This window comes from Hyperolius riggenbachi, chromosome 2, assembly GCF_040937935.1.
Source record: "Hyperolius riggenbachi isolate aHypRig1 chromosome 2, aHypRig1.pri, whole genome shotgun sequence".
In the NCBI taxonomy this organism is placed as follows: domain Eukaryota; kingdom Metazoa; phylum Chordata; class Amphibia; order Anura; family Hyperoliidae; genus Hyperolius; species Hyperolius riggenbachi.
The window spans coordinates 555,504,369-555,530,764 of record NC_090647.1 but is presented as its reverse complement, the minus strand read 5'-3'; the positions used below and the strand labels follow the sequence as shown (position 1 = coordinate 555,530,764).

Here is a 26,396-nt window from a genome sequence, read left to right as displayed (position 1 = left end):
TATATGGGGGACATGATGACTGCACTTGTTATATGGGGGACATGATGGCTGCACTTGTTATATGGGGACATGATGGCTGCACTTGTTATATGGGGGACATGATGGCTGCAAATGCATGCAAAGGCTTTTGTGTGACATTATTAAACCTTTATTTCAGCACAAGATTTCCTCTACGCTAATCAGCTGATGTGTGGGATGTGGTAGGGGTGTGGCACCTTTTAGAGGTGGAGTTTAAGGCTTCACATGGCACAGAGCAGGCCGCTCGCCATGTCGTTGGATCAGGCCTTGGCAGTGACCGTATTTTGCTGAGAATTGGCTCCATCCAGCGTGATTTCCTGACAGGCTAGAACAATCCGCTCAATGCTAACAACAGCGCATTAAATATGTAATATGAATACAATATATCAGGCAATAAATTCTACCAGCATAAAGACCAGACCGCGCTGACAATGAATGGAGACGCAGGAAGCCCTTTTGTTTATTGACACATTTTTCTTATTTGAACGATCGTGTTCCATTATCAGCACCCCGCTGTTACACCGCTACTTAGACCGACGCGTTTCGCCTCTCTCTCTACCAGCGGAAAGAGGATGCTGTGAATTTATGGAAGCCCATTTCCCAGCGTCGTCATCGCTTTCCGCGCACAGGCGAGACAACAATGCCGTATCCGAGAAGACAGATTAATACGGCTGCCCAATATTTTCTGGCTTTTTAAAAAAGGCCACATGGAGATATTTAATGAAAGTAATTATTTAAAGAAAGGATAAAGCGGACGTGGTTGATTTTAAAAGTTCTACTTGTTTCGGCTTTCTATGACAGAGCGGTGTGTTGAGGAGGCGGTGTTGTGGCGTGACGCGACACCTGTGTGAGAAGGCACTGATGGAAGCAGACAAAATCAGGGCAAGTCTATGTAGTGTGGCTGGATGGCCGGAGGTAGTGGCCATGATGGATTAAGATGAAATTGGGCCCTAGACAAAGGTACCATGTTTCTCAAAAAAATAAGACAGTGTATTATATTAATTTTTGCTAAAAAAAAAAGATGTGCTAGGGCTTATTTTCAGGGGATGTCTTATATTTCTATTTGGGTTGGTCGGAAATGCCAAATTCCGTTTCCGCCGAAAATCCGCTTTCCACCATTGCCTATTACCGCTACCTATTCCGCTTTCCGCTAACAATTTCAGCATTCCGATGCAAATTTTCTCGATAATATCCACCGATTTTAACAGTGATTTTCTCAAAAACTACCAGGTGTTTTTGAAATATTTTTTTCCATCTTGTTCCCATTTGTCTGCTTAACCTTCCCTGAAAATTTGGTGTTTCTAGCTCCTATGGGAGGTTTGCTATTAACCTCTAAAGTCGGCATAATACCGCATATTGGTAATGCAAATTCTCTGCATTTTACATTACAGTAAACAGCGGCCAACTTTGGCGGTTAATAGCAAAGCCCCGTAGGTTCTACGAACACCAAATTTTCAGAGTATGTTAAGCAGAAAAGTAGAAACAAGAGGAAAAAAATATTTCAAAAAGACCTTGTAGTTTTCAAGAAATCGATGCTAAATTCGGCGGAAAATACCGCAAAAACCCGCATTGGAACCGCTATGCGGTATGATGCTGACTTTAGTGGTAAATAGCAAATCCCCCATAGGTGCTACAAACACCAAATTGTCAGGGAATGTTAAGCAGACAAGTGGGAACAAGAGGAAAATAAATATTTCAAAAAGACCTTGTAGTTTTTGAGAAAATTGATGTTAAAGTTGGCACAAATTTCCACAAAAATTTGCATGAAAATCCGCCTACCGCACTTGCATTACCGATTTCGGAATTTCGATGCGGAAATGCAATTTCCTACTGGAAATGCGGAAATGCAATTTCCGCGGAATCCGGAACGAGCATCGCTAATTTCTCTCAGAAAGGTGTGTCTCAGCAGAGCATTTCCTGTTGTACTGAGCTCTTCCTGTGCTGTGTGTCCTCCTGCCTCTTCGTCTGCTGGATCAGAAGGTATGCTACTGTACTGATCAGGCATTTGCCCTGTGGATGCCCTGCACGCAGCTGATAACCTTGCTGTGTGCTGGGATGACAGGAAGTGCCCAGTCGCTACTGTAACGCCTCTTCCTCTTCTTTGACTGCAGCTAGGGCTTATTTTCAGGGTAGGGCTTATATTTCTAGCATGCTCAAAATTCCAGCTAGAATCAGAATCCATGTTATTGGCCAAGCACAACTGGGTCGTGCCCGTAATTGATTTGGGCACATGTGTGGCTCAGAACAGAGTAAAGTAAAACATGAGTGAGAAGTAATTACCATATATACTCGCAAGCAAGCCGAATTTTTGACCCCCCAAAAGTGGGCCAAAAGTTGGGGGGTCGTCTTGCTTGCGAATCATGTTGGTCCGAGACCAAGTAGGCTCCCACTAGCTATACTGGGCACTTTACTAGCTATACTGGGCACGATACTATCTATACTGGGGCACTATACTAGCTATACTGGGGCACTATACTAGCTATACTGGGGCACTATACTAGCTATACTGGGCACTTTACTAGCTATACTGGGCACAATACTAGCTATACTGGGCACAATACTAGCTATACTGGGCACAATACTCGCTATACTGAGCACTATACTAGCTATACTCTTGCACTATACTAGCTATACTGGGGCACTATACTAGCTATACTGGGGCACTTTACTAGCTATACTGGGCACTATACTAGCTATACTGAGCACTTTACTAGCTATACTGGGCACTTTACTAGCTATACTAGGCACTACCTACCCATACTGAGCACTATACTAGGGCACTATACTGGCTATACTGGGCACGATACTAGCTATACTGGGCACAATACTAGCTATACTGGGCACTTTACTATGGAAGTGACAGGAAGTGCCCAGTCGCTACTGTACCGCCTCTTCCTCTTCTTTGACTGCAGCTAGGGCTTATTTTCAGGGTAGGGCTTATATTTCTAGCATGCTCAAAATTCCAGCTAGAATCAGAATCCATGTTATTGGCCAAGCACAACTGGGTCGTGCCCGTAATTGGTTTGGGCACATGTGTGGCTCAGAACAGAGTAAAGTAAAACATGAGTGAGAAGTAATTACCGTATATACTCGCAAGCAAGCCGAATTTTTGACCCCCCAAAAGTGGGCCAAAAGTTGGGGGGTCATCTTGCTTGCGAATCATGTTGGTCCGAGACCAAGTAGGCTCCCACTAGCTATACTGGGCACTTTACTAGCTATACTGGGCACGATACTAGCTATACTGGGCACTTTACTAGCTATACTGGGCACTTTACTAGCTATACTGGGCACTTTACTAGCTATACTGGGAACGATACTAGCTATACTGGGCACAATACTAGCTATACTGGGCACAATACTAGCTATACTGGGCACAATACTCGCTATACTGAGCACTATACTAGCTATACTGGGCACTATACTAGCTAAACTGGGGCACTATACTAGCTATACTGGGGCACTTTACTAGCTATACTGGGCACTATACTAGCTATACTGAGCACTTTACTAGCTATACTGGGCACTTTACTAGCTATACTGGGCACTTTACTAGCTATACTAGGCACTACCTACCCATACTGAGCACTATACTAGGGCACGATACTGGCTATACTGGGCACGATACTAGCTATACTGGGCACAATACTAGCTATACTGGGCACTTTACTAGCTGTACTGGGCACTATACTAGCTATACTGGGCACTATACTAGCTATACTGAGCACTATACTAGCTATACTGGGCACTATACTAGCTATACTGGGGCACTATACTAGCTATACTGGGGCACTATACTAGCTATACTGGGGCACTATACTAGCTATGCTGGGCACTATACTAGCTATACTGAGCACTTTACTAGCTATACTGGGCACTTTACTAGCTATACTGGGCACTTTACTAGCTATACCAGGCACTACCTACCTATACTGAGCACTATACTGGCTATACTGGACACTATACTAGCTATACTGGGCACTTTACTTTGTACTGGGCACTATACTAGCTATACTGGGCACTATACTAGCTATACTGGACACTATACTAGCTATACTGGGCACTTTACTAGCTGTACTGGGCACTATACTAGCTATACTGGGCACTATACTACCTATACTGGGCACTATACTAGCTATACTGGGCACTTTACTAGCTATACTGAGGCACTACCTACCCATACTGGGCACTATACTAGCTATACTGGGACACACTGGGGGGATCACGCGGCCAGCATTTCCTACCCCCGGCTTATATGGGAGTCAACCATTTTTTTCCTGGTTTTTCAGGTAAAAGTTGGGGGGGTCGGCTTGCTTGCGAGTATATACGGTAAACACAAATATACACAATATGATAAATAAACACAATAAAACTGCAGGCTGCATTTGCATACAGAAGTGTTTCGCTAGACCGTCCATCCATACCCACAGCCATTTATTTGGTTGCAACCTTAAAGAAAGTCTGAAGCGAGAATAAATCTCGCTTCAGACCTCATGTGTGCCCCTGCTAAAACGCCGCTATCCCACGGCTTAACGGGGGTCCCTTCACCCCCAAATCCCCTCCGTACAGCGGGGGAGCGCTTCCGCTTTGGGGCAGGGCTAACCGCCACAGCCCTGCCCCACGCGCGTCTGTCAGCGCGTATCTCCGCCTCTCCTCCGCGCCTCTCAGTCTTCCTTCAATGAGAGGGGCGGGGGAGAGGCGGGTGATGCGCGTCTGATAGACGCAACTGGAGGCAGGGCTGCGGCGGTTAGCCCTGCCTCCAGGAAAAGAAGATTCACGACCAAGTCTACGACCAAGTCTTGCGGGGGGGGATTTGGGGGTGAAGGGACCCCCGTTTAGCGGCGCGATAGCGGCGGTTTAGCAGGAGCACACATGCCCCTGCTAACTATGAGCTCTGAAGCGAGATTTATTCTCGCTTCAGAGTCTCTTTAAAGGGAGGGTTCACGGAGTTAGTTAAAAAAATAAAAATACTAATCCACTTACCTGGGGCTTCCTCCAGCCCGTGGCAGGCAGGACGTTCCCTAAACCGAGAGAGATATGGACTTTTCCTTTTAAAATAATACCAGTTGCCTGACTCTCCTGCTGATCCTGTGTCTCTAATACTTTTAGCCACAGCCCCTGAACAAGCATGCAGATCAGGTGCTCTGACTGGAGTCAGACTGGATTAGCTGCATGCTTGTTTCAGGTGTGTGATTCAGCCACTACAGCAGAAGAGATCAGCAGGACTGCCAGGCAACTGGTATTGTTTAAAAGGTAACATCCATATCCCTCTCAGTTTAGGTTCCCTTTAAGGGGGACTCTGGAGGGAGAAGGGCATGGAGTGAGTTCAAGAGGTTGACACGGGAGGGGAAAAAAAGAGTTCCTGTGCCTTGAGGTCTTTCTGGAGTTGGCCTGATGGAAGTCTACTGAAGTAGCGGTGGCCTGGGTGATAAGGGTCATTGGCTATACTTAAAGCTACGTACACACGGGGGACCTTTGTGGCTGGTCGCTAGCGCACAGGGGACGCACGCGTGACAGCTTGGCGACAGCTCCGCCCGTGTGACAGCCGTCTACACGTCTCTGCCCAAAGGCAGAGACGCGGCGAAAGCTGTCACCGAAGGTTCCTCCCCCCGATGGAAGCTCCATACATTGTGTATGGAGTTGCTGTCGCTAGTCCGCATACACACGGCGGACTAGCGACAGTTGCGTCGAGGTTGCGGGACAGCTGTTGCCGGCGATTGACCAAGTCAATCGCCGGGCGACAGCTCTTACTAGCGACGGTTCGTGGCACGCGCGTTGTAATCACGGAGGACCTGTCGCCGCAACACGCGCGTGCCACGTGGTTGCGGCGACAGTTGTAACCTGTGTGTATGCAGCTTTTAGCTCAGGAGTGCAGTCTGGAGGTGAATAGTAGGTCAAGTGGGGGGAGTGATTTCCCCAATGACCCTCTCCGCTGATCTGATGACTTTCTGTAATTTATATCTGACTCTAGTGGAGGAGCCTGCTTACCAAACTAGGATGTAGGAACAGATGACAGATTTGATAGTGGAAGGCAGTGTAGAAACTCGTCAGAAGTCCTTGGGCAAAACCAAACTTCCACAGTTGGCGAAGGAAGAATAGTCTCTGCTGTGCCTTCCTCTGGGTGGAGGTGATGTTTGCCTCCCAACTCAGGTAGGGCTTATTTTTAGGATAGGGCATATTTTCGGGGAAGCAGGGTAGTAGCTTTGGCTGATTCTGATGATCCATTTGATTTGTTAATCTGAGGTGAGAGATTGGACAGAGAAAGTGGCAGTTGGGCCCCCCGACACACTAGGCCTCAGGCACCTGCCTAGGTTGCCTTGTGGATGATCCTGCTCTGGGAGTAGGCAGCCATTCCTTGCTGGTCTGGAAGATTTTATTATTCATGGGAAATGAGTTGTATTTTTCTTTTTGTAGTGTTAATTTTCCCATTAATCCAAGTGCTTCCTGAGATCAGAGAAGGTGATGGATTATTACAAACAGGGCAGTTTCTAAGCTAAATTGCGCCCAGGGCGAGGGTGTAAAAATTGTGCCCCTTCCCCCCACCCTGTGGACTCGTGAACACTTACTCTTTAGGGACCGTCACACAGCCACAGGTCACAAGTAGATCTGCCTACTTACTAGTGACCAGCCGCTCATCCAGGAGGAAGCAGGGACCAGAAGACCACACAGGTGAAGAGAGCCCGGAAAGCCGACTCCTCCATGGGCGCCATGCACTGACAGCCTGCAGTACCGCTACAGGACATCAGGTGTCATCACGCAGTGGTGATGTGATGATGACTTGACGTCTGATGCAGGCAGCCCAGGAGGAGTCAGGGAAGGTGATTGCACTGGTAATATTCTTTCTTCTTCTATTTGGCTGCACCCCGTGTCTCCAGCTCCCTAGCGGTTATGTCCTTCTGCCTGCGCCATAGCAGTGCATAGTGGAAAAGATTTCAGTTAAAAAGCGTTAAGTGTGAAAGGTGCCATACATAGCCGCCCTTTGATCCGTGTGACCGGAGCAGTCGCTCAGGGCGCCGGCTTCCAAGGGGGCGCCTATAGCTGGTTACCTATACTGAGGGCACCTACATCTGATTTCCTATACTGGGGGCACCTATAGCTGGCTACCTTTACTGAGGGCACCAACACCTGTCTAACTATACTGGAGGCACCTATGCCTGGCTACCTATGGGGGGATGGAGACCTTCAACTGACTTCCTATACTGGGGGCACCTATGCTTGGCAACCTATATTGAGGGCACCCTACACATGAGATCCTATACAGGGGACACCTATACCTGGCTACCTACCTATACTGAAGACTTTATTTTTTATGGGGGGCGCACTGCGGCTATAACGCGTGGTGCAAATTGTCAGTGCTGTGCTATCATTGTAAATGGGAGGGGGGCTAACTGTCCCACTTATAGTTTTTATTAATATACCTGAAAGGTTCTGGCCTTCATTTTTAAGTGTATTCAAGATAATGCACGCTTTCCATCTACTTGTGGTTATTAATAGTACTTTTTCTATTATACATATGTGACGTGTTACGGAGATCTGAGTATTTGGCGTGATGTGTCACAACGTCAAAAAGGTTGGGAACCGCTGTTCTATGAGATATCTCAGGAGAAAAGGTGAATTGTGTGTGTGTGTGTGTGTGTGTGTGTATAGTGTATGTGTGTCTATAGTGTGTGTGTGTGTGTGTATAGTGTATGTGTGTGTATAGTGTATGTGTGTGTGTGTATAGTGTATGTGTGTGTGTATAGTGTATGTGTGTGTGTGTGTGTGTGTATAGTGTGTGTGTGTGTGTGTGTAGTGTGTGTGTTTGTGTGCGTAGTGTGTGTGTGTGTGCGTGCATGCGCAAAGAAGATGAAGGGGGGGGGGCACAAAAATCAGGTTTCGTTCAGGGCAATGTGAAACCTAAGGCCGGCCCTGGTGCCATAGGAAAACATGGGCATTACTTTGAAAATTAGTTGTCATTTCAGTTATAACTGAGAGCAACTGATTAAGTGTAAACATGGCCTAAATTGAAGCAGATGATGGACATGCAGACAGTGTACTATGGAGAGGGGAGGAGGATCGAACAGCATGTACCATATTACGAAGGAGGGGGAGAGGAACAGAATGTACTGTCCTGAGGAGAGGTGAGAAGAGGAGCATGTACTGTACTATGGAGAGGTGAGGGGGTGAGGAGCAGCATGTCATTTATAAAGTAATATTGTAAAACAAAACAAAACACACACAAAAAACAGCCGTTTTATTCAATAAGTGATATTCAGTAAAGTTCCCCATCAATGTTTTCCCTTGAAGAGGAGCTTTAACCAAGGACTGAACTTCATTCCCACAAGAAAACATTACATTTTCTCAAATAGATCATCAGGGACATCTGTATGGCTGATATTGTGCCCCCCCCCTTTCACAGTGCGATGTCAGCAGGACCATGGTCCTGACAGGTTCCTGTCTGTGAACCTCGTTGCATTGTGGGAAATAACACATTTTTCTATCTGCCAAGCAAGCAATATCTCACTCTGTGCATAGAACTCTCAGTAATGAACATTCCATACAGATCACCTGACAGGGCTAAAGATGTCACCACCAGTGATAAATGTCAGAATGTAAATCAGGGAGAGGAAAGATTTTACAATGGGGAAAACATTGACTAAATCATCTATAAATAAATATTGTAAAAAAGAAGCAATTTTATTCATTATGTTATTTTCACTACAGGTCCTCTTTAAAGAACAACAACAAAAAATGGTTCTGTCCAATTTATTCCCATTGTAAAAAAAAAAATAAAAAAGTCTCTCTGCCCTACATGATCCTATTGTTTCCCCCACATAAAAAAACAAGTAATTTATTTTTTAATGGCTCTGAAGAGTTCTGAGCTAAAATCGGCGTTTAGCGCGGTTCCTCTATTTCCGTCGGCGCGAACCGCGGCTGCCGTATAAAAGCCAGGCGGAGCTGATAAAGTAGAAAGGAATCATTAATCAGTGACAGAATGAGTAATTACCGTTATTTTTACTAGAGAAGCTCGCGCACTTGCGCTCATGCAGCCGGCGTAGCCCCTTTTGCACTGCTATTGTTTTATTGGATCGTTCCATTTCACCGCCGTGTCGCGGAATAATGAGGGGGGAAAAAAGGAAACGCGAGTGAGGGGATAAAAATATCACAGAAATATTATTCACAGCAGCTGAGAGGATTCAGACGCGAGTTATATTTATAGCTTTGTGACCCAGCTGAGCCAAGATTTGTGTCTCGCAGGTCTGAGGTACGACTGACGCATTTCATAAGCCCCTCGGAGATCCGAAACGCGTTTCTTTAAGTACCCGTCTGTTCTCTGAGATGCTTGAAGTCCCTCGCTCATGGACTCCTTAAAGTGACACTTAAGCAAAAAAAAAACCTCATGATATAATGAATTGTATGTGTAATACGGATAATTAGTAGAACATTAGTAGCAAAGAAAAGAGTCTCATATTTTTATTTTCAATTATAAAACTTTTTGTTATAACATTGCATCATTCTCTAATATTTGCAGTTTTCAAGCTACACTCTTTATTTTGAACTATGAAACAGAGCAGAGCTAATGACCCTTTGAACTTTCTTGCAGTAAAACCTTCAAGTGAATGGGAACCGCATTTAAAAAAATGAGACAGATACTTACCCAAGGAGAGGGAATGCTTTGGGTCCTATAGAGCCTTCCGGCTCCTCTCCTGGTCCCCTCGTACCAGTGCTGGCTCGCCCGGTAGCAGTATGTGACTAAATTAGTCAAATACTGCTTTACCCGGCCGAAGGAGGCTTCAGAAGTCTTCAGGGAGCCCGAGTGCTCCTGAAGAAGGGCGGCCCAGTACTGCGCCTGCGCAAGCACGCTCTCTTGCACGCTCACGCCTGTGCAGTATGGAGCCGCACGTCTTCGGGAGGACACGGTTCCCGAAGACTTCCAAATACCCTTTCAGCGGGGGATTGAAACAGGGGAAGCCAGCACAGGATAGAGGGCACCAAGAGAGGAGATGGAAGGCTCTATACAACCCAGAGCCTTCCCTCTCCTTAGGTAAGTATTTGCTTCATTTGTTTTAAAATGTGGTTCCCATTCACTTTAACCACTTCAGCCTACAGCTTCGAAAATCTTATGCATCCGAGCAATGTTCACCTCCCATTCATTCGCTAATAACTTTATCGCTACTTATCAAAATTAATTGATCTATATCTCGTTTTTTCCGCCACTAATTAGGCTTTCTTTAGGTAGTACATTTTGCTAAGAGCCACTTTACTGTAAATACATTTTAACAGGAAGATTAAGATAGAAATGGAAAAAAATCATTATTTCTCAGTTTTTGGTTATTATAGTTTAAAATTAATACATGCTACAGTAATTAAAGCCCATGCATTTTATGTGCCCATTTGTCCCGCTTATTACACCTTTTAAATTACGTCCCTATCACAATTTATGGCGCCGATATTTTATTTAGAAATAAAGCTGCATTTTTTCAATTTGCGTCCATCACTATTTACAAGCTTATAATTTTAAAAAATTTAATAAGATACTCTCTTGACATGTATATTTAAAAAGTTCAGACCCTTAGGTAACTATTTATGTAGTTTTTTTTTTTTTAATTGTAATTTTTTTTATTTTTTTTTTAATACAAAACTGTATTTGGGTAATTTTAGTTTGGGAGGTAAATAGCCAATTTTAGATGTAATGTAATGTATTTTTTTATTCAGTACAGGTTTGTGGGTGCAGTTTACTATTTGGCCACAAGATGGCCACATTCAAAAAATTCCTAGATGCGAACGATGTCGCATCTAGGAACTAAAAAGAAGAGAAGAAGTTTCCTGGGGGCAGAAATACCACGCTCTCTGATGAGAAAGCGTCGGTATTTCTGCCAGGGATTTAGATCGGTGAATGGGAATTATATTCCCATTCACTGATCGGGGAGGCAGCGGGAGCGCGCGCGGGCGCGCGCCCGTTCGCGAGCACCACACGGCTGCAGCACCACTGCCTATCTGGACGGATATATGCGTCCAGATATGGCGAAGTGGTTAAACAAACAAGTGAAAGTGAGAAACAGGCTGAGATAAGTGCTTCAGAAAACAGGACTGTCTTCAACCCAAGTTGGATTGGATTGCTCAGGGATGCACTTTTGCATAGATAACAAATGAAGTTTCTTAACTCTTCCTATGCTGGAAACAATATGAGACTCCTATCTGTGCTACTAATGTATTTCTTTGCTGTACCACACATACAATTTGTTATATCATAAGTTTATTTTTGCCACAGGTTTGCTTTAAAAGAAAAACCTAGATCAGAAATCGTTTTTATGCTTTCAACAAAATATTATACTAAATGGATGATGTATACAAAGAAGAAGAAAAAACTTTGAAAGAAATATAGGGTTTTTATAGGCAAAAGTAATTCATAAAAGACGAGTGTCAGCAGTTCCTAGGTTCCCGTCTCCTCCTCAGCCACTGACTGCTGCCTGCTAACTTTTTTGGAGGAGGGGATACATCTTAAAAATAAATGCCACCAGCAAGCAAGAAAATACTCTGAATAATTTTGACAGTACTTCTTAATATACTCTTTGGTACTTTTCAATTGCAGAGTGCTGAAAAGTTAAACAGAAGACTGGAAATTATCTCCTAGGAGAAAACTTAGGAGTAACAAAGTGAACTGAATTCGCCCCAATGTGTCTAAATGTGAGATGTATGGGGAAAAAAGCAATAATAAAAATAAAAAACAAAACAGGTGCCCTTCTCCCCCTGTACCCTAATTTACCCCTCCTACCCCTAGTAAGTGTGAGGCTCCGCCCCTGAACAATACCGGGTCACATGGTTCTTAGCACCCCTTTGTCTACTCACCCAGTGTCTCCTCCCCCACTACCCTCTAGATCAGTGGTCCTCAAACTAAGGCCCGCGGGCCGAATGTGGCCCCGAGGCTTTTTTACCGGCCCCCCACATAAAATGTATTACTTATAGATGCGGTCAGCTACCTCTTTAAATATTGGTGGTCCGCATATAGAATAGCAGTGCTGGCACCACCCATCCACATGGAAGCCAGAAAGCAGTAATTCGCTGGTTTCCAATCACATTCCACATCAGGTGACACTGCTGTCCAATTGGACTTCAGGTTGTCACCTGGGTATGCTTCACTGTCTGGCCCGCAAAGACTTCTACATCATTTCATATATACTCCGGCCCCCAGCAGTCTGAAGTATGTTGACCCGGCCCTTGACCCAAAACTTGTGGGGACCCCTGCTCTAGATTGTAAGCTCACAAGGGCAGGGATCTCCCTCTTTTGTTTCCTGTTTCTGTGCAATTTATCAAGTGAACATCTATCATTATTGATGATGTTATTCAATGTTTGAAAGGAAATTCAAATAAGCCCTGGTTGGGGAAATCAAAGAAGCTCATTTGAATGGAAGCAGGAGATTTGGGCGCATGAGACAAGTGGACAAAAAGGGCGCCCCATTCACTCCCATTATAAATATCGTTTAATGGGCGCCGAACAGGGAAAAAAAGGCGCCGGAGATTATTAACGTTTTAACAAACGGCGCCCGGAGATTTTTAAGGTTTTATAACTATGTTTGTGATGATTTAACTTTACAAAATGAGCCCGTGATGAATAACGTTTATAAAGATACTAAATCACTATTTCTACAACATTTCTAAAACATTATTATTCACCCAAAAAAATTAATACAATTTTTTTATTTACATTTTTTATTTATTAATGTCTGTAAAACATTATTATCCATAGGGGGTCTTAGGTTTAGGCACCAACTGGGGGGGTCTTAGGTTTAGGCACCAACTGGGGGGTCTTAGGTTTAGGCACCAACTGGGGGAGTCTTAGGTTTAGGCACCAACAGGGGGGTCTTAGGTTTAGGCACCAATAGGGGGGTCTTAGGTTTAGGCACCAACAGGGGGGTCTTAGGTTTAGGCACCAACAGGGGGGTCTTAGGTTTAGGCACCAACAGGGGGTCTTAGGTTTAGGCACCCACAGGGGGGTTTAGGTTTAGGCACCAACAGGGGGTCTAGGGGTTAGGGAGAGGTACAGGGAGGGTTTTAACAAACGTAAATATCAGTTTCAGTTTACAAATACGGAAGCTTAACGTTTTAAGAATTGCCGATCTCATACACATTATTTAGTGATTTATAAATTCTTAAAACACTATTTCTAAACAAAATTCTACACAATATTTCAATAAACGATAATACTGTTTATCGTTTACACCACGCGCCCTTTTTTCCCGACGCCCTTTTTTGATGTACGCCATTTGAATTTCCTTAAAAGGACCACTATCGAAAATCGAAAAAATGTAAAATACATGTAATCACATACAAATAAGAAGTACATTTCTTCCAGAGTAAAATGAGCCCTAAATGACTTTTCTCCTATGTTGCTGTCACTTACAGTAGGTAATAGAATTCTGACAGAACCAACAGGTTTTGGACTAGTCCATCTCCTCATGGGGAATTTTCAGGGTTGTTTAGTTTCAAAAGCACTTAGTGAATGGTGGTTGCTCTGTCCAACTGCCAACAAAGTGTGCAGTGACCAGCATCTTATTTTTCAGGGTATGTCTTTATAAAGAACAAAAGCCTTGCTGAGAATCCCCCATGAAGAGATGGACTAGACGAAAACCTGTCGGTTCTGTCGGATTTCTTCTATCTACCGCAAGTGACAGCAACATAGGAATAAAAGTAATATATGGCTCATTTAACTCTGGAAGAAACATACTCCTTAATTGTCTGTGTTTACATGCATTTCAAATTTAGTTTAGTGGTCCTTTAAGCGTTGCTTTTGGCCCAAATCGATGGCTAGGCTTCCTCCATGGGCTCTGAAAATTTAGATTGTAGTCATAGATTTTTTATGATCTCATCCAGGGTCGGGATAAGGCTCTCCAGAACTAAAAGCAGAGATGCCAAAGTGTGCCCCTCCCCCCAAATTGTGCCCACCCCAGTAAAAGTAAAAATAGCAGAAGTGCATCTAGTATAAAGTAGGTGTCTCCCTTTCAGTATAGGTAGCCGGAGTCGCCCCCTCTTGCCTCTACAAGCTCATGACATCTTCAACTTCATCTCCTCAGCACCACCTAGTGTTTGGAGTTCATGGCTGCAGCCAGCATCTCTCATCATGTGACTTGCCGGGCCCATACAGATGAGTCACATAATGATAGACTTTTCAGCGCGCAGCCATGGAATCCTGCTGGGAACAGTGCTGAGGAGAAGAAGCTGAGCCTGCAAGGAAACCTGGAGATGATCATGTGAGTTCTCCACCTACAACTCTGCATTACAGTGGCCAGAGGAGGGATGGCAGTCAGTGGGGCACCCTCACGGCTCTGGGCCCTTAGGCTGCTACCTCTCCAGCCTCTCCCTCAGCCTGGGCCTGATCTCATTACCCTAATGGGCCTTCATATCAGTTGTGTCTCGGTACATTCGCCTCCTATTTCAAGCAAGGTCTGGATTTATTCTTTATGTGCCCTGAGGCCAAGTATGTTGTGGCTCCCCCTTTTTTTTGAGCACCTGTGCCCCTCCCATTACATGTGCAGCCCCCTCTTTCATGTGTATCATCCATGTACAGCAGCCCCTCCCATTCCATGTGCAGCCCCCTCTTACATGTGTATCAACCATGTACAGCACCCCCCTCCCATTCCATGTGCAGCCCCCTCTTTCATGTGTATCATCCATGTACAGCAGCCCCTCCCATTCCATGTGCAGCCCCCTCTTCCATGTGCATCATCCATGTACAGCAGCCCCTCCCATTCCATGTGCAGCCCCCTCTTACATGTGTATCAACCATGTACAGCACCCCCCTCCCATTCCACGTGCAGCCCCCTCTTCCATGTGTATCATCCATGTACAGCAGCCCCTCCCATTCCATGTGCAGCCCCCTCTTCCATGTGTATCATCCATGTACTGTACCGCCCTCTTTCATAAATAGCTCCCTTGGGCATCAGTTTCCCTTTTCCATGTGCTGCTTCCCATTTTCTGCCTGCTCTATCATATGTAGCAGCCTCTATCTCATGTTTAGGTGCCTCCCCCTCGACTGCAACCCCCGAAGACCCGAGCCTTTGCGACCTTGCCATAAATCCAGCCCTGCTTTCAGGCTAATGAGAAGTTTATTCATCTTTTTGCCTTCCTGTTCCATTTCCTTCCCCTTCTCCCGCAGGGCCTGATATCAGGTCATCTATTGATCCCGGAGACACCACAGAAGTTATCGGATCTCCAAGAGAGAGATGCCCAAACTGATTCTCTTGTCCAGCCGTTATCCACTTACTGTGATTAACACCTCTGTGGTATTGACAGCATTTCAGCAATCAATCCTCATAACTGCAAACGTTTTACTCTTTTTCCAGTTACGTACACCAAGTCGTTATCCCGTGTAGCGCTGTTCAATTATGACCACATCGGTGGAGGTGTTATTGACCTGCTGATGGCCACTGGGTCCGATTACCTCCCACAGCGACCGACTACCGCGTATCCTCTCTCCATCTATACATTGATGCGCTCGCGCACTTAAAGGACCTCTGTCACTAAATTCTTAAAATTTAAAATACGTGTAAACATATACAGATAAGAAGTGTGTTTCTTCCAGAGTAAAATGAGCCATAAATTACTTTTCTCCTATGTTGCTGTCACTTACACTAGGTAGTAGAAATCTGACATTACTGACAGATTTTGGACTAGCCCATCTTCTCATGGGGGGTTCTCAGGGTTTTCTTTATTTTTAAAAGCACTTAGTGAATGGCAGTTGCTGTGTCCCAACTGCCAAAAAAGCGTGCGGCAAGCAGGGAGGCTGGCCAGCATCTTTGTATAAATCTTTTCAGGGAATGCCTTTATAAAGAATAAAGGCCATGCTGAGAATCATCCATGAAGAGATGCAATAGTTCAAAACCTGTCAGTAATGTCAGATGTCTAATACTTACTGTAAGTGACAGCAACATAGGAGAAAAGTAATTTATGGCTCATTTTACTCTGGGAGAAATGCATTTCTTATTTGTATGTGTTTTAAATTTTAAGATTTTTTGCGACAGTTCCTCTTTAAGCACGGGCATGGCGGTCTAAGCTCAGGCAGATTCGCAGAGTGAATATGGGCAAGCTAACCATTGCCATTTGCCACACACAGATGTGTGATTGGCGTAAATGCTAAAAAAAGGCCCCCAGAAATTCGGACACCGGAAAGAGTTGCTAGTAGAATATTGGTAAATTTGCAGATATTCTAATATATTGCAGTACTAATACCGGATATTTGACTACAGCTAAACTTAACCCTATTCCTATTATTTCAGAGCTCTCCATCTACCGACGCCCTGGGCCGGACATGTACTATTTACCACCCAAGACCACTATCAGCAGCCACCCCTGACAAACAACAAACCACCTACCACACATACACACAATTTTTTGGTCCCAGTAATCAGTGTATTTAAAGATTCTTATTAACAATGCAATTTTACTGAACCGATTGAAAGGATTGGACAGTGTTGATGGTGCCAATCGACTACAAACGACCAATTTGTCAATCATTTTATCAATCTGCTTTTGTGGACCGATTACATCTGAAATGATGGTTATAATTTTTATTCCATTAAGGACCAAATCTATGTTTTTTCTGCTCTGATAGGATGGAGCTGGGTGGAGGGTGGAGTTTGGACTTGAAGAGCAGCTGACGGTGATGAGTGACAGCTCAGGTCACAGACAATAAGCTGCCCACAGACACTTGCCCGACTGCTGCAGTTCACGTTTGGCAGCTTGATTGCAGGACTGTGCCATCCTGCATCCCGCCCCTTGCCTCCTGGTGCCCTAGGCCATGGCCTGTGGCCTTGCCTGAAATCCGGCCATGTCGACACCTAATCCTAACCACCCCCCTCTGAGGCCTAACCCTAACCACCCCCCTTCCAATACCTAACCCAAATCAGCCCCCCTTCGATCCCTAACCGACCCTCCACCCACCAATTACTAATCTTAAAACAAAAACTGACACCTAACCTCAACAGACCTGGCACCCCACAATGCCTGACATTAAGCCCCCATGACTAAACTGCCTGGACGTGATTACCACTCCATTGACTTCATGAGCCTAGCCTCCTACCTCATAGCTCCCAACTGTTCCTCTTTTGGAGGGACAGTCCCTCTTTGGGAGCCCTGTCCCTCTTTCTATGTAAATATATATATTTCTCTACAAAAAATGTGTTTGACTCTAAACTTTATTCTGATCCTTTAAATTGATATATTACTAATTTTCAAATGTTAACATGAAGGAAAATGAACCAGGATAGAAAGGACCAGTGTGGTTTAAGTTATAAAACAACATATTTTTCTTATGAAATCTGTATGGTATGCGTGACTAGGGTTGTGGCCGGGGTGTGGTCAGGGGTGTGGCAGGGGTGTGGCTTAAGTGTCCCTCTTTCTCATGTCAAAAAGTTGGGAGGTATGTCCTACCTAAACGTTCTCATGAATATTTGTATTCATATATTCAGGTGTTCTGTTTTGTTATTCGTAACCCTATTTATTGTTCAGTGCTGCGTGATAAATTGGTGCTTTACAAATGTAATAAATGAAAAAAAATGAAGATGACAATCCCTATGAGAAGGAATGAAGGGAGTGGTTGAATACAGGGGCGGCACCAGGGGGGTGCTTGGGGGTGCTCGAGCACCCCCTAGAATTGTCCAAGCACCCCCAAAGCACCCCCTGGAGTGAACTGACTTCAGGCGTCTAAAAGACGCCAAGTCAGTTCACACAGCGGCAGCACGGAGCAGCAGGCAGGGCTACGGTAAGATGGCCGCCCGGAGCCCTGTTCTGCAGACTTCGGGCGGCCATTTTCCCGTAGCCCTGCTCTCAGTATGCAGGCAGGAAGTCTCGTCGGGAAGGAAGAGGATCGTGGGCGCACGGGCGCTGCGCGCCACAAGGAGGTCGGGACAGGAGGTCGGGAAAGAAGGTCTTCTGGCTGTATGTGAGTAAATGGGTTTTTCTTTTCTTTTTCAGGTGATTGTGCATATTGGGGTCATATCTGCTACGGATTGTGCATATTGGGGTCATATCTGCTACGGATTGTGCATATTGGGGTCATATCTGCTACGGATTGTGCATATTGGGGTCATATCTGCTACGGATTGTGCATATTGGGGTCATTTCTGCTACGGATTGTGCATATTGGGGTCATATCTGCTACCGATTGTGCATATTGGGGTCATTTCTGCTACCGATTGTGCATATTGGGGTCATTTCTGCTACCGATTGTGCATATTGGGGTCATTTCTGCTACCGATTGTGCATATTGGGGTCATTTCTGCTACCGATTGTGCATATTGGGGTCATTTCTGCTACCGATTGTGCATATTGGGGTCATTTCTGCTACCGATTGTGCATATTGGGGTCATATCTGCTACCGATTGTGCATATTGGGGTCATATCTGCTACCGATTGTGCATATTGGGGTCATATCTGCTACCGATTGTGCATATTGGAGTCATATCTGCTACCGATTGTGCATATTGGAGTCATTGGGCAGCACGGTGGCGTAGTGGTTAGCTCTCTCGCCTTGCAGCGCTGGGTCCCTGGTTCGAATCCCAGCCAGGGCACTATCTGCAAAGAGTTTGTATGTTCTCTCCGTGTCTGCGTGGGTTTCCTCCGGGCACTCTGGTTTCCTCCCACATTCCAAAAACATACAGATAAGTTAATTGGCTCCCTCTAAAATTGGCCCTAGACTTCAGTACTTACACTTCATAATATAGACATATGGCAATGGTAGGGATTAGATTGTGAGCTCCTTTGAGGGACAGTTAGTGACAAGATATATATATATATATATATATATATATACTGTACAGCGCTGCGTAATATGTCGGCGCTATATAAATACATAATAATAATAATAATATCTGCTACTGATTGTGCATATTGGAGTCATATCTGCTACCGATTGTGCATATTGGTGCCATATCTGCTACCGATTGTGCATATTGGGGCCATATCTGCTACCGATTGTGCATATTGGGGCCATATCTGCTACCGATTGTGCATATTGGGGCCATATCTGCTACCGATTGTGCATATTGGGGCCATATCTGCTACCGATTGTGCATATTGGGACCATATCTGCTACCGATTGTGCATATTGGGGCCATATCTGATAACGATTGTGCATATTGGGGCCATATCTGATAACGATTGTGCATATTGGGGCCATATCTGATAACGATTGTGCATATTGGGGCCATATCTGATAACGATTGTGCATATTGGGGCCATATCTGATAACGATTGTGCATATTGGGGTCATATCTGCTAACGATTGTGCATATTGGGGTCATATCTGCTACCGATTGTGCATATTGGGGTCATATCTGCTACCGATTGTGCATATTGGGGCCATATCTGCTACCGATTGTGCATATTGGGGCCATATCTGATAACGATTGTGCATATTGGGGCCATATCTGATAACGATTGTGCATATTGGGGCCATATCTGATAACGATTGTGCATATTGGGGCCATATCTGATAACGATTGTGCATATTGGGGCCATATCTGATAACAATTGTGCATATTGGGGCCATATCTGATAACGATTGTGCATATTGGGGTCATATCTGCTACCGATTGTGCATATTGGAGCCATATCTGATAACGATTGTGCATATTGGGGTCATTGGACGTGTTTTTTGTTAAAATCTGCTCACATTACGTGTATTTTCCTGAGAACACCTGCACAATTATGTGAATTTTCTGGGAAAAGGGTCACCAAAACGTGGGCCCTCTGTCTTTGCGTTGTACTTTTAAAGGGAACCCGAGGCGAGAATAATATTGAGGCTGCCATATTTATCTCCTTTTAAGTAATACCAGCTGCCTGGCTGCCGTGTTGGTCCTCTGCCTCTAATTCTTTCAACCATAGACCCTGAACAAGCATGCAGCAGGTCAGGGGTTTCTGACAATATTGTCAGAACTGACAAGATTAGCTGCATGCTTGTTTCTGGTGTAATTCAGTTCACTACTACAGCCAAATAGATCAGCAGGGCTGCCAGGCAACTAAAATTGTTTAAAAGGAAATAAATATGGCAGCCACCATATCACTCTCACCCTGGGTTCACTTTAAATTACAGTTAGCCCCGCCCTCATCCGGTCATGACCACGCCCATTTTTCGTCGCGGTTGTAGCCACACCCATTTTTTGCCGCGGCGCAGGTCGTCAGCTCCCCCGGAAATTGGTCCAGCACCTGCATAGCACCCCCTAAAAAAAATTCCTGGAGCCGCCACTGGTTGAATATGACGTGTGGCGCACCCAACTTTGTGGCTAGGGCTCCGCCCCAATGGCAGCCCAGCATGTTTCAGTCCATGGGTTTGCAACACTGCATAAAGCCACACCCATTCTGCCACGCCCCCTCTATTGAGAGTTAAACTTTTTCCAGCAGTGGCAGCATCTGTTTTGTAAAGCTATATTGTATGCACTCCTCTTTGTTATCTTTGATTGATTCTTTTCTCTCCAGGAGATCAGGACACCTTTTATTATTTACTATTTATAGAGCCTCAGAGCTCTGCAATTCATCCTTTATTGATTTGCTAATTGGTTGTGTAATTAGGCTAATTGATTGTCTTGTATCCTTTCTATACTTCACTTTTCACTGGTGTTGTTCATTCTGATGTTTGTCTACCTTGACAAAGGGAAACCTGCATGACCCCAACAATTGTTGTCACTTTGTTTTTTAAGTTCCTGTGGAATTAATGTACACCTCAAGTGAGAGGGATAAGGAGGCTGACATATTTATTTATTTTTAAACAATGCAGATTGTCTGGCTGTCCTGCTGAGCCTCTGTAATACTCTTATTATTATTATTATTGTTATTATTTAGTATTTATATAGCGCCAACATCTTCCGCAGCGCTGTACAGAGTATATTGTCTTGTCACTAACTGTCTCTCGGAGGAGCTCACAATTAGAGTTGGGCCGAACCTCCGATTTTCGGTTCGCGAACCCCTGTTCGCGAACCTCCGCGAAAGGTTCGGTTCGCGAAAAAGTTCGCGAACCGCAATAGACTTCAATGGGGAGGCGAACTTTCAAAGTTTTAAAAAATTCTATACACTGCAAAAATGATAGAAAACATGTTTCAAAAGCTCTAATGCCTGGAGTCACACCTAATTGAGTGAAATACACTTCACTGCTCGAGGACCCACCCTCCCCTCCTCCAAGCAAGGTCCTTTATACCATTTGCCTACCTACACTAATTAGTTATGGAACAGCTGCTACACACTCTGCTAGGGAGTTTTTACTCTCCCACCTCCCTCCTCCCTCCTCCCCTCCTCCAAGCAAGGTCCTTTATACCATTTGCCTACCTACACTAATTAGTTATGGAACAGCTGCTACACACTCTGCTAGGGAGTTTTTACTCTCCCACCTCCCTCCTCCCTCCTCCCACCTCCCACCTCCCTCCTCCCTCCTCCCACCTCCCACCTCCCACCTCCCACCTCCCACCCTCCCCACCTCCCACCTCCCTCCTCCCTCCTCCCTCCTCCCTCCTCCCTCCTCCCACCTCCCACCTCCCACCTCCCTCCTCCCACCTCCCCTCCTCCCACCTCCCACCTCCCTCCTCCCTCCTCCCTCCTCCCTCCTCCCTCCTCCCTCCTCCCCTCCTCCCTCCTCCCTCCTCCCCTCCTCCCACCTCCCACCTCCCACCTCCCTCCTCCCACCCTCCCACCTCCCTCCTCCCTCCTCCCACCTCCCACCTCCCTCCTCCCACCTCCCACCTCCCTCCTCCCACCTCCCTCCTCCCTCCTCCCTCCTCCCTCCTCCCTCCTCCCTCCTCCCTCCTCCCTCCAACCCTTCAACCTATTCCCCTCCTCCCTCCGGGAGGAGGGTGTCTTCTGGCAGGGAATTATACTTTTTTAAAAGCCAGTATATATCATACCATAGCTGGGAATCGAACCCAGATCACACTGCATGGTGGACACGTCAGTGCATCACCCTAAGCACTGTACCACTACAGTAGTAAGTGAAGCTACCGTAAAATGTACCATTAATGCTCAATGCAATAGAACCATTAGGTTGCTTAAAGGAGAACTGTAGTGAGAGGTATATGGAGGCTGCCATATTGATTTCCTTTTAAGCTATACCAGTTGCCTGGCAGCCCTGCTGATCTATTTGGCTGCAGTAATAATAATAATTATAATCCAAACATTTGTATAGCGCTTTTCTCCTGTCAGACTCAAAGCGCTCAAGAGCTGCAGCCACAGGGACGCACTCAAGAGGCCACCCTGCAGTGTTAGGGAGTCTTGCTTTGAACTCCTTACTGAATAGGTACTTGACCTAGCCAGGATTCGAACCCTGGTCTCCCATGTCAAAGGCAGAACCCTTAACCAGTACACTATCCAGCCACTGTCGTGTGAATCCCACCAGAAACAAGCATGCAGCTAATCTTGTCAGATCTTACAAAAATGTCAAACACCAGATCTGCTGCATGCTTGTTCAGGGTCTAGGGCTAAAAGTATTGGAGGCAGAGGATCTGCAGGATAGCCAGGTAACTGGTATTGCTTAAAAGGAAATCAATATGGTAGCCTCCATATACCTTTCACTACAGTTCTCCTTTAAAGGGAACCTTAACTGAGAGTGATATGGCTGTTTCCTGTAAACAATACCAGTTGCCTGGCAGTCCAGCTGATCTTTGTGACTGCAATAGTGGCTGAATCACACCCTGAAACAAGCATGCAGCTAATCCAGTCTGACTTCAGTCAGAGCACCTGATCTGCATGCTTGTTCAGGGGCTGTGGCTAAAAGTATTAGAGACACAGGATCAGCAGGCGATTCAGGCAACTGGTATTATTTTAAAAGGAAAAATCCATATCCTTCTCCGTTTAGGTTCCCTTTAAGGATTTGTAGCATAAAAGCCAACTCACATTGGCTGGGATTCAAACCTGGGTCTCTCTGTATGGTGGACAAGCACACTATCCACTATACCAACTGAAGCTGGCCTGAAAATGCTGGCCTGAAAATGCTGGCCTGAAAATGCTGGCCTGAAAATGCTGGCCTGAAAATGCTGGCCTGAAATTGCTGGCCTGAAAACAAGCTGCATGCTTGTTTCAGGGTGTGATGCAGCTTGTTTTCAGGCCAGCAATTTCAGGCCAGCAATTTCAGGCCAGCAATTTCAGGCCAGCTTCAGTTGGTATAGTGGATAGTGTGCTTGTCCACCATACAGTGAGACCCAGGTTCGAATCCCAGCCAATGTGAGTTGGCTTTTATGCTACAAATCCTTAAAGGGAACCTAAACGGAGAAGGATATGGATTTTTCCTTTTAAAATAATACCAGTTGCCTGAATCGCCTGCTGATCCTGTGTCTCTAATACTTTTAGCCACAGCCCCTGAACAAGCATGCAGATCAGGTGCTCTGACTGAAGTCAGACTGGATTAGCTGCATGCTTGTTTCAGGGTGTGATTCAGCCACTATTGCAGTCACAAAGATCAGCTGGACTGCCAGGCAACTGGTATTGTTTACAGGAAACAGCCATATCACTCTCAGTTAAGGTTCCCTTTAAAGGAGAACTGTAGTGAAAGGTATATGGAGGCTACCATATTGATTTCCTTTTAAGCAATACCAGTTACCTGGCTATCCTGCAGATCCTCTGCCTCCAATACTTTTAGCCCTAGACCCTGAACAAGCATGCAGCAGATCTGGTGTTTGACATTTTTGTAAGATCTGACAAGATTAGCTGCATGCTTGTTTCTGGTGGGATTCACACGACAGTGGCTGGATAGTGTACTGGTTAAGGGTTCTGCCTTTGACATGGGAGACCAGGGTTCGAATCCTGGCTAGGTCAAGTACCTATTCAGTAAGGAGTTCAAAGCAAGACTCCCTAACACTGCAGGGTGGCCTCTTGAGTGCGTCCCTGTGGCTGCAGCTCTTGAGCGCTTTGAGTCTGACAGGAGAAAAGCGCTATACAAATGTTTGGATTATAATTATTATTATTACTGCAGCCAAATAGATCAGCAGGGCTGCCAGGCAACTGGTATAGCTTAAAAGGAAATCAATATGGCAGCCTCCATATACCTCTCACTACAGTTCTCCTTTAAGCAACCTAATGGTTCTATTGCATTGAGCATTAATGGTACATTTTACGGTAGCTTCACTTACTACTGTAGTGGTACAGTGCTTAGGGTGATGCACTGACGTGTCCACCATGCAGTGTGATCTGGGTTCGATTCCCAGCTATGGTATGATATATACTGGCTTTTAAAAAAGTATAATTCCCTGCCAGAAGACACCCTCCTCCCGGAGGGAGGAGGGAATAGGTTGAAGGGTTGAAGGGTTGGAGGGAGGAGGGAGGAGGGAGGAGGGAGGAGGGTTGGAGGGAGGTGGGAGGTGGGAGGTGGGAGGAGGGAGGCCAATTAAAATCTCACTAGCAGAGAGTGTAGCAGCTGTCCCATAACTAATTAGTGTAGGCAGACAACTGAGTCAAATGGTATAAAGGACCTAGCTTGAAGGGAGGGTGGGCGGGTCCTCAAGCAGTGTGTTTGACCATAACATGTCTGCTGACAGTGAAATGGAGGGTAAAAATTTTGTTTTTTGATGCGAACTGGGCGAAGCGAACTTCCGCAAACGTTCGCCTGCGGGAGGCGAACGCGAACCACCGAAATTCGCCAGGAACCGTTCGCCGGCGAACCGTTCGGCCCAACTCTACTCACAATCTAGTCCCTACCATAGTTATGTCTGTATCGTGTAGTACATGTATTGTAGTCTAGGGACAATTTTAGGGGGGAAGCCAATTAACTTATCTGTATGTTTTTGGGATGTGGGAGGAAACCTGAGTGCCCAAAGGAAACCCACGCAGACACGGGGAGAACATACAAACTCCTTGCAGATGTTGACCTGGCTGGGATTCGAACCGGGGACCCAGCGATGCTTAGGCCAGAAACCCACTAGGAGCGATTTTATGAGCGTTTTGCGATTTGAAAACTCTTACTAATGTAATGCTATGGGTGTGATCCCATTTGGGGGATGTGATTTTATAAAAATCCCCCATAGCATTGCATTAGCAAGAGCTTTCTCAAATCACTAGCGCTTAGAAATCGCTCCTAGTGGGTTTCTGGCCTTAGCTATAGACCCTAAACAATTTATGTTTAAGACTGAAGTGTGACTGCTGACTGGATTAGCTGCATGCTTGTTTCAGGTGTGTGATTCAGACACTACTGCAGCCAAAAAGATCAGCAGGGCAGCCAGGCAACTGGTATTGTTTAACAGGAAATAAATATGGCAGCGTCCACATACCTTTCAGTTCAGGTGTGCTTTAACCACTTGCCGACTGCTCCACGCCAATTGGCGTGAGCAGTGCGGCAGCCCCAGGACCACTCCACGCCCATTGGCGTGAACTGTCTTCTATGGGGCTAGCAGGAGATAGTGTGCGCGCGCGCGAGCGCGCATCTCCTGCTCGGGGGCGGAGCTCCGCCCCGCCTTCAGTCTCCATGCGGCGATCGCCGCTCGGGAGACTATTAGATGGCGATTTCGCCGTCTAACTGCTTTGTACAGCGCTGTGATCAGCAGCAGCGCTGTACTGGGGACAGCCGTGTGACACAGCTGTTGCCCTGGAGGACAAGAGAGCGATCGGCTCTCATAGGCAGAAGCCTATGACAGCCGATCGCGTGATTGGCCGGCAGGAGAGAGGGAGGGAGGGAAAGTAAAAAAAAAAAGTAAAATTTATTTAAAAATAAAATACATAAATGTTTATAAAAATAAAAACAAACAATGTGGGGGCGATCAGACCCCACCAACAGAGAGCTCTGTTGGTGGGGAGAAAAGGAGGGGGGAATCACTGGTGAGCTGAGTTGTACGGGCCTGCAGCTTTGCCTTAAAGCTGCAGTGGCCCAATTAAGTAAAAATGGCCTGGTCACTACGGGGGGTTAACACCGCAGTCCTCAAGTGGTTAACTAGACTCAGAGATGAGTCAAGTGGCTGTTTTTTTTTACTTACCTGCCTTTAAAGGGACTCAGAGATGAGTCAAGTGATTGTTACGAGGGGCTTCCTCCCAGCCCCATAACCATGGATGGGCCCCTCGCGGCCTCCCGCAGTCCTCACGGAATCCTCCATTCAGCCCCAATCAACCCCGGGAACATGGCTCAGTCTGACTGTGTGACGTCAGCCGGGGGCCTTCTGCGCTTGCGCACATGCGCATGTGCAGAAGGCCCCCTGCTGACGTCACTGAGCCAAATACCGAAGAAGATTGCGGCTTAACGGAGGCACTCAGGAGGACGGCGTGGGACACATCCGTGCTTATGGGGCTGGAGGAAGCCCCTCGTAACAACCACTTGACTCATCTCTGAGTCCCTTTAAAGGCACAATTTGTATTTATTTTGGAGTCCAGGCTTTACCGGACTTTATGTTGAGATTGAAAAGTAACATTCCAATAACCTAGTCCTACAGCCTATCACCCCATTT

General features: G+C 45.8%; 1 protein-coding gene across 1 annotated transcript in view; it reads left to right on the top strand.

Annotated features, from left to right (window-relative positions):
- The window catches only part of GAP43 (growth associated protein 43), a 105,916-nt gene that overhangs the window by 66,551 nt on the left and 12,969 nt on the right, over positions 1–26,396 (top strand). The gene's annotated exons all lie outside the window — the stretch shown is intronic.